The sequence below is a fragment of the Strigops habroptila genome, chromosome 5 (assembly GCF_004027225.2).
Source record: "Strigops habroptila isolate Jane chromosome 5, bStrHab1.2.pri, whole genome shotgun sequence".
NCBI classification, from domain to species: domain Eukaryota; kingdom Metazoa; phylum Chordata; class Aves; order Psittaciformes; family Psittacidae; genus Strigops; species Strigops habroptila.
Genome location: NC_044281.2, coordinates 81,687,521 through 81,695,020, shown reverse-complemented (window position 1 = coordinate 81,695,020; position 7,500 = coordinate 81,687,521). Strand labels below are relative to the sequence as shown.

At 43.1% G+C, this 7,500-nt stretch overlaps 1 protein-coding gene across 10 annotated transcripts in view; it reads left to right on the top strand.

Annotated features, from left to right (window-relative positions):
• The window catches only part of EBF3 (EBF transcription factor 3), a 119,622-nt gene that overhangs the window by 6,954 nt on the left and 105,168 nt on the right, over positions 1-7,500 (top strand). The window lies entirely within an intron of this gene.

Below are 7,500 nucleotides of genomic sequence, written 5' to 3'. Positions count from 1 at the left end.
CAAAAGTCAGTTTTGGATTGACTATTAGATGATGGTACCTTGGAGTAATAGTGGAAGCGAGAAATGTCCATGCAACAGCAGGGTTGTGAAGAGGAGGCTGAGCCTGCTTTGCAGGAGGCTTGTGTTTCAGTAGCTCACAGGACAAAGTTCTCTTTTGATCATGAACTTTGCTGTCCAGTGCCTGAAAAATTAAACCTGGAAAACTCCCCGAGTTAAGCCTAAAGAAATATGCACCACCAGTGGAGAGCAATGCTAATGTTTAACTAGCTGGAATAGCTGTTTGCTTAGCGGAGAATGTGAGGTATCTGACAGAAGGGACATCTCTCTTATTAGTAATCAAATCGGGCTGACCAGTTGTTGCCATCACTCTGGGATTGTGTCAGGCAATCGAGAACAAGTTCGCCACTTTATAGAACTCGAAGCACCCCCCAAAAATCAATATCATTATATTTGTCTTTAGTGGTTTAGTTATGGAAATCATATAGCGCTGGATTGTTGCCGGGTGAGCTGGATTTATTTCTGCTTTATTGGCTAAAAAGAATAGTTGGAAGTGGAGGAATCTTGGCGGCGTGGTGAATGCAAGACAGCGCGTTACAGTTTTTATGATTGGATTACGTGTGTGCTCATTGTTCGGAGTTTCCAAGACGTGTGTGACTTTTGCGGATGCAAATGGGGAAGTGCCTTAAAGCATGGCTACAAAACGCGACGAAAATTAACTGGGAATGAGAATTGGGATAATATTTGGCTGTGATGTGCTTGGTCGGACTTTAACTCAGAGCCACGGTCAGGGCGATCATTGAACATACACTGGGAGATGCACGAGTAGTTGATGCTGATGGTCCACACACACGCTGCTGCGCCACGCACATAACACTGTTCCATGATTAGGGATTATAATGATATATCCATAATAACATCCTGGAATGGCTGCGAGATGATTTATATCCGTTCTGTGAAGGGTGGTCCTGGTAAAATTGAAATGAGCTATACAGTGTCAGGACTTCCATCCCTCCCCCCCAACTATCGGAAGTATGTTATAATTTGATATTCCAGAAGCATGAGAAGATATAAAAAAAAATCAGAAAACATTTGGTTAATGGGTTTATCATGTTTATTTGAATAAGGAAGATTGAAGCTCCATTTATGCCCAGCGTAAATGCTTTAGAGATCTTAATTATTGATGAAAAATCTGCCGTGCTTCTAAATTTAAAGATATGACGATTTTATAGGAATTTTAATCACCTTCCACATTAGGAATTTCCAAGCTTTGCTGTTTACGAGGATGGCATCTCTTTTAGCCTTCCAAACAGAGGTGTCACTTAGCACGTCAAATCCTGGGGGCACCGGTCTGCGTCCTGCATGGGGCTTGGAGCGGAGGTCAGTGAGGAGCAATTCCTCCCAAGATGTGCTTTGGAAAACTGAGTGGAATGTTTGCTGCTAGCAAACTGCAGGAGGGAAACGTGGATGGGAAAACCTCCTCTGAAACCGCTGATGTGGGGTTAAAATCCCCGATATTTGTGCTCACTGGACCCGCCTGTTAATAGTTTGTTCCCTAAATTTGTTGTCAGTGTTGGATTTTGGGTTTGCTTTTCCTCCCGAGCATCCCACGACAAGGTTTCCCCATTCAATTTGAGGGTCAATTTACAGTTTCCCATAGGAAGTGTTACCGCTTGGTTAGCTGGCTTAAAAAAAATAGAATTATCTACAATATGCTTCACTAGATCCTTTTGTCCTTTGGATACATTTAGCAGCTTTTGACCAGATAAGGCATATTTGTCCTCAGGATATGAACCAATAATTCAATCCTGAATTGAGATCTATGGCCACCCGTTTGTTCCAGCCCACACTAGGAGTCTCTGATAGTCTGAATTGTTTATAGCACCAGGGAAAAAAAATAACAGGAAGGGGAAAAAAACCCTTCTTCTGCACCTCAGGAATAATAATTCGTTAGCAATTAAGGTATTTTAAATAAACTTCTGGAATTTTACTTCTGAATCCTGCAGTTGGCTTTAAATGTAAACCCCAAAGCAAAGGCCTTGGAAGGAGTTTTGTGTATCGCAGCCTCGGCGACCTTTTAATTCACGGAGAATTGTTATTTACGTCTCCTGGATGTTTCCCACGGATCGTGGCTGAGTGTGTGCACTTTTATTACTGTATGCCTCTAAGTATCTCCTGACATATCGGGGCTATTCATACAGCACAGTCACTCACGGAGGAAAGAACCAGCCCACCATAAATTGCAGCGCAGTCAGTAAAAAGATGCCACAGAAAAAAAGTGTCCCTGGGAAATTTGATTGACCCAAAAGAAAAGCAAATAAAAGAAAGGAAAAGGCCCATATTTTCTTTGCGGTGTTGCTGAAAAGGATGGGAGTATCATTTTCATAGTGGAATAATGTTTTCTGGGAAAACACAAAAGCAGATGTTCCTCATTAGGAACACCCATTGTCTACATATCACAACTATGAACAGATAAATCTCTCCTATTTCACCCATACATTCCAGGGGCTGTAAATGATTACAGGATGCCGCTGTAACTGCTAAACCAAAACCACACTCTGGGCTAAAACAATTCCTCCATCACATATTTCACTAGAAGGTATGGAAATTCCTGTGAAGATCCATCCTTTTGCCTTCCCCTTCCCTCGTTGGGCTTGAGCGTACCCAAAGACTGGGGGTCCGAAGTGTCAGCAGCAGTGAGGAGCGGTGCCGGGGCATTCGGATTGCATCCCGCCCGGAATGGATGCGCTCGCAGTGCATCACCAAGTGTGTGCTCTGCAGCGGGTTTCCAGATGGTACCATCACAGTCCTACTGCTAGTTGGCATCTCTGCGGGTAGTAAATACCCCCCTCCCCAATAAATCTGGCATTATTCTATAGAGTTTAGGAGACTTATCATTCCAAGTGTGTCCTACTTTCCTGTATGGAAGCCAGACATCTGCTTATCCCATTTCTTTCATACGGAGTTTGGAATAGCTTTAGTTGGGGGGGGATAAAAAGTTTTGTCATATTTAACAGCTGTTACAGAATTTCAATCCCGTAGGCTCTTAAAATACTTTTGGGCTGACCTCAGGTTTTGTGGATAATTGGCATGGGTGGGAGCCACCCCCCTTAACCTTTCCCTGCCTGGAATTTCAGATTATTTCCCCTCACCGTGTTGCCTGTTCGTGCTGTTTGGGGGAGGGTTTGAACGCCGGCTGGCCAGTGCAGCACTTTAATTCCTTCCTACTCCAAGTTTACACCTTCGGCGCAGTGGCTGGAGGGCGATGGGGGTGTATTTTTTCGTCAGCAGCAGCGTTTCCTTTCACTTCCCGTCACAAAGGTGAGAGCCGCTGACCTTTGCTGGCAGTCCCGGCCGCTGAATTATTCATGTGATTGACTTTTTGTCAGTGCACACAGTTGTGCTCTGGGACATTTTATTCATTTACCTCATTTAAAGCGCCTTTCTGCACCTGTTCAAGTATTAATATCATGTAATTTGGGCCTAATGCCGATTTTGCTGAACACTCATTATATTTTTTATTAGCTATATTTCCAAACGATTATGTATGATTATTACCAAGCCTTACAAACAGCAATGGGTTATTCCCTAGACCTTTACATCTTCTTGTCAGGTTGTTTTCAGAAGCAAGGAGGATAAACATTTGACCAGTCCCAATGTTTTTATTCCTACTCCATATCCAACCAGAGAACTTAAAGCTTTTTCCCTTATGGCTTTGCGAAAGCATGATTAAATCCAACTCTGCAGAAGCTGTACAAATGCCAGCATTTATAAGGTCAACGCTTTTGTTAAAAATGCTATGTAAATGAGGATCTGCAAAAAGGGACATTAAATAAAATTAAATTCATTGTCTTCTTTAATGTCATTTACATTTTGGCTAAGCCCTGGCCTGTCAAGGAGGATTTTTTAAATAATTTTAATTACACATCATTTAGGGATCCAAGGTTTTCTATTCAGTAGCATTTGGATAACCTGCAAAATGGTGACTGTTTATTAACTTCTTAAATGACAACTTGTCATTTCATCTGCATAATGCCAGGAAAACAGACCACTCTGGTGTCATTTTTGGTTTAAATTCTTATTTTTTTCTTTAAGATGCTCTCCCAACTACTGGAAGAATAGGCCTTAAAATAGCTCAGTGCTCTTCTGCTTTCATTGTCCTGTCGGCGCTACCAAGTTCAGAGTGTATTAAAAAATGACGACTTTCCTGGGCAAGCAGTTGTTGAAAAAATTCTATCAGAAACCTGACATTGATTATTTTTCTTTTTATTTTGTATTTTTCCACCTTAGAAAGTGGTTTATTGTAGATTAACGGCTAAAGCTGGAAGGGATGGGGCAGTGGGTTGGCGTTGGAAGGAGAGGACACGGCGCGAAGTGAGCGTTGCTGTTCCAAACACACGTATGCACAGAAAAGGAAATGGCAAATCAAAGTTATCAGTGTCATTCAGCAGCACCAGGATCACCAACACCCCAGAAATGGGACTTTTTATGTGCTTCCTTCTCTCTTTTCTGTTCTTTTCTTCGGGTCATCAAAGTCACGGTGTTTATGTTGTTCTTCCTTAATCCCGACTTACTCGGGGCACAGCCAGTGGAGCCCTGGTGGTACCTGGGGTGCCAGCGGAGCCATCAGGACCAGTGTTCTCGTAAATCCCAGATATGCTGGATGAGGCCCTCACACCACTTTCCCCCCCCATCTAATACTTGCTTATTAGTCTGAAGCCCAAAGCATGGCACGGCTGTAGTAGGAGGGAAGAATGAGATCGCGTGCTTTTGTGAGAGAGGAAAAGAGGGGGAAGGGATTTAAGCAAAGCTGTCAAAAACTATACTACAGGAGGTACCCTGATACAAACCATCCCGGGCTTCTGTTGCAGCCTTATCAGGTGAAAAGCAAAGATACTGCCAGAGCCTGTAATTTTGTTAGGATGCCTTTGATGAATTGGATTAGGTTATGGAAAAATCTTTCAAACTCAGAGTTCTGGTACGTGAGCTTCCAGGAAGTAAATAATTACTCTCAGACAGCAGATAATGAAAAAAAACAACCTGTGAAACACAAAGTGGTAGAAATGGGGCTTAATAAAGCCCCTTTTCTAACACAGAGGGATGCTTGGGGGGCCAGGGGCAGCGGCGTTGGGTTACTGGTAGGGCTGAGGGAGAGTGCTTTGCCGGGTTGGAGGAGGTGGAAATTCCAAGCTGGGAGGATGGAAATTGTCACCAGGGATGCCAGGGGGTGATTGACACGTGGGGCGAGGGGAAGGGGACGCGGGAGCTCAACCTGTGCTTGGCAGCCCTGGCCGCAGCTCGCGCTCCAGGAAAATGAAAGCCATTCAGTGGGGTCGGGCTGCCGGCGGACAAGCTCCTCTTGTTTGTTTATCTTAACAGCAAATCTCACAAAAATGCTTGTGGTCGAAGCTGTGTATAATAGGACATTATATTGGCATTATTAATACCCTGTGAAAATAAAGATGTAACTGCTCTTTCAGGGAAAAAAACCTGAAGCTGGGGGATTTTACAGGCTGAGGGGTACTCGGGGTTTTATGAGATTCAGTGATTTGACTTTTTCTGTTAACTGTTTTGGTTCGTTACCGTTTTAAGCTGAAGAAAAAGAACTAGTTCCTTGGTATATATCAGCTCAGCTGAAACAGGACGTGGCTGGCTCGGATCTAGGTTTTATTTTGTGATCGAACAAACTCTCCTTATTTCTCCGAGATGGAAAAAAATCCAGAGTGTAAATAGTATTTGTTAGGTAGAAAGGGAAGGTGTTTGTTCAGCAGGGTTTGGAGATCCTGGTGTGTGGAGGCTGGAGGCAAATTAAAAACAAAAATAATAAAAAAAATAAGGAATAAAAAGAATGAATCTGTGATACTTTCAGCAAAAGTTTCACAGCCAGAAAATTATACAGAGCCCATCATCGCATGGCAGCAGCGCCAGAAGCGCGGAGAGCAAACTGCAGCATCTGAACGCGGCGGTGAGGATAGTGCTGTGTTTTCCCAATAATTCACTAGGAAATGAGTTTAACATGTGTGGAAAGGAAGGGGCTTACATTTGTGTTGTTGTAAGACATGTAGCATAGGCCCAGCTAGCGGAAGGAGTCGGCTCCAGCTTGTCTCTCGTGAAAGACGAAACACGGTTACACATCTGGTGAGAAAGAGCAGTTCATTTGCCCAGACAGCTCGCTCCGCGGCCGCTGAAAGGGGCTATTTTGACAGAAACAAAGCCATGGGGGCTGGGGCAAGCGATTAGCAGGCTTCTGCTGCCTAAAAACTCCTTGGCCTTAATGATAAAGAAATAGTAGGAGAGGAAATAAAGAAACCTGGCCTAATCCTCCCGCAGTGTTTAAGGAGGCTTTCAGAAAGTAGGAACACAAACAAGAGCTTCCACGTGAAACTCCCTCTGCACTTTGCAAAAGTTTTCTTAATAAAAAATAATAATAAATTAAAGAATATCAGAAGAAAAATTAACCCGAAAGCTGAAGGTCTGAAGCAAAGTGAAAGCAAAGCTCAAGCTACAAAGCAAAGGTCCAAGCCTCGCTTTTGGGCTAAATTCAGTTTTACTGTGACATGTACGCTAGGAGAAGTTAATTTGAGAGTGTGTAAGAATGTGGTGCTCTCATTTAAAAGGTGAATTCACTACTGCAAATCTTAAACAAGCACTTGGTTTGCTTCCCAGCTCCGTGGCTGCACAGAACATTCAGTTTAGTTATAGAGCAAACAGTAAGACCTATCAAAACCACCAATCTGAGAAAAAAAAAATCACAATCCTCCAGTTCGAGTGAAGTTTTTAATGCACAAAGGATAGATGTGAGTGCCCTTTCTTTTGAATAACAACCACTAAAATTGAATTGGTCTTGGTATTGTGTGGATTGTCAGGAATGCTCTTCACCAATCCAAATTTGATTAGGATTTCCTCTTTATGTTTGTGCAGTTCTTCTGTGGTTCACGAGATGCTGGTGGGCTGCGAGCTTCCCTTGGCTAATCCAAACAGGGTTATTAAGCTATATATGTATCCATCATGGGTAAATGAAGAGCAAACTTAGGCTGGGCTTGGTTCTGTTGGTGACAAATAATTGCTGGGAGTAGCTGAAGATACGGGGAGATGCGGAGAGTGATTTTGTGGTGTTCAGCCAGGACCCTGCTATCTCCCAGGGCTGGTAGTAGCTGGATGTCTGATGGTCATTGGGCTTCATGTGGGTGAGGGGAAGTCAATGATTGAAAAACCACCAACAAAACTTTGTTTCTTCCCACTGGAGATTGACTTTAGACCTGGGAAGATGCCCTGACTGGGGTATTGCTCCATCTCTGTCAAAAATGCTATAAATAATTCTGGAGATTTTATTTTTTTCTCCTATAATCCTGAATAACTGTGGTTTCATTATGGGAATTTCCTGCTTCAAGGACTTCCAGAATTCCATTGGCAATTTTACCTTCTTTGATTTGTAGCTGTCTCAAGTTTTTCTCTGGGTTATGTTCATACACGCTCATCCTCTGTATATCCAGGTAGGGGAAG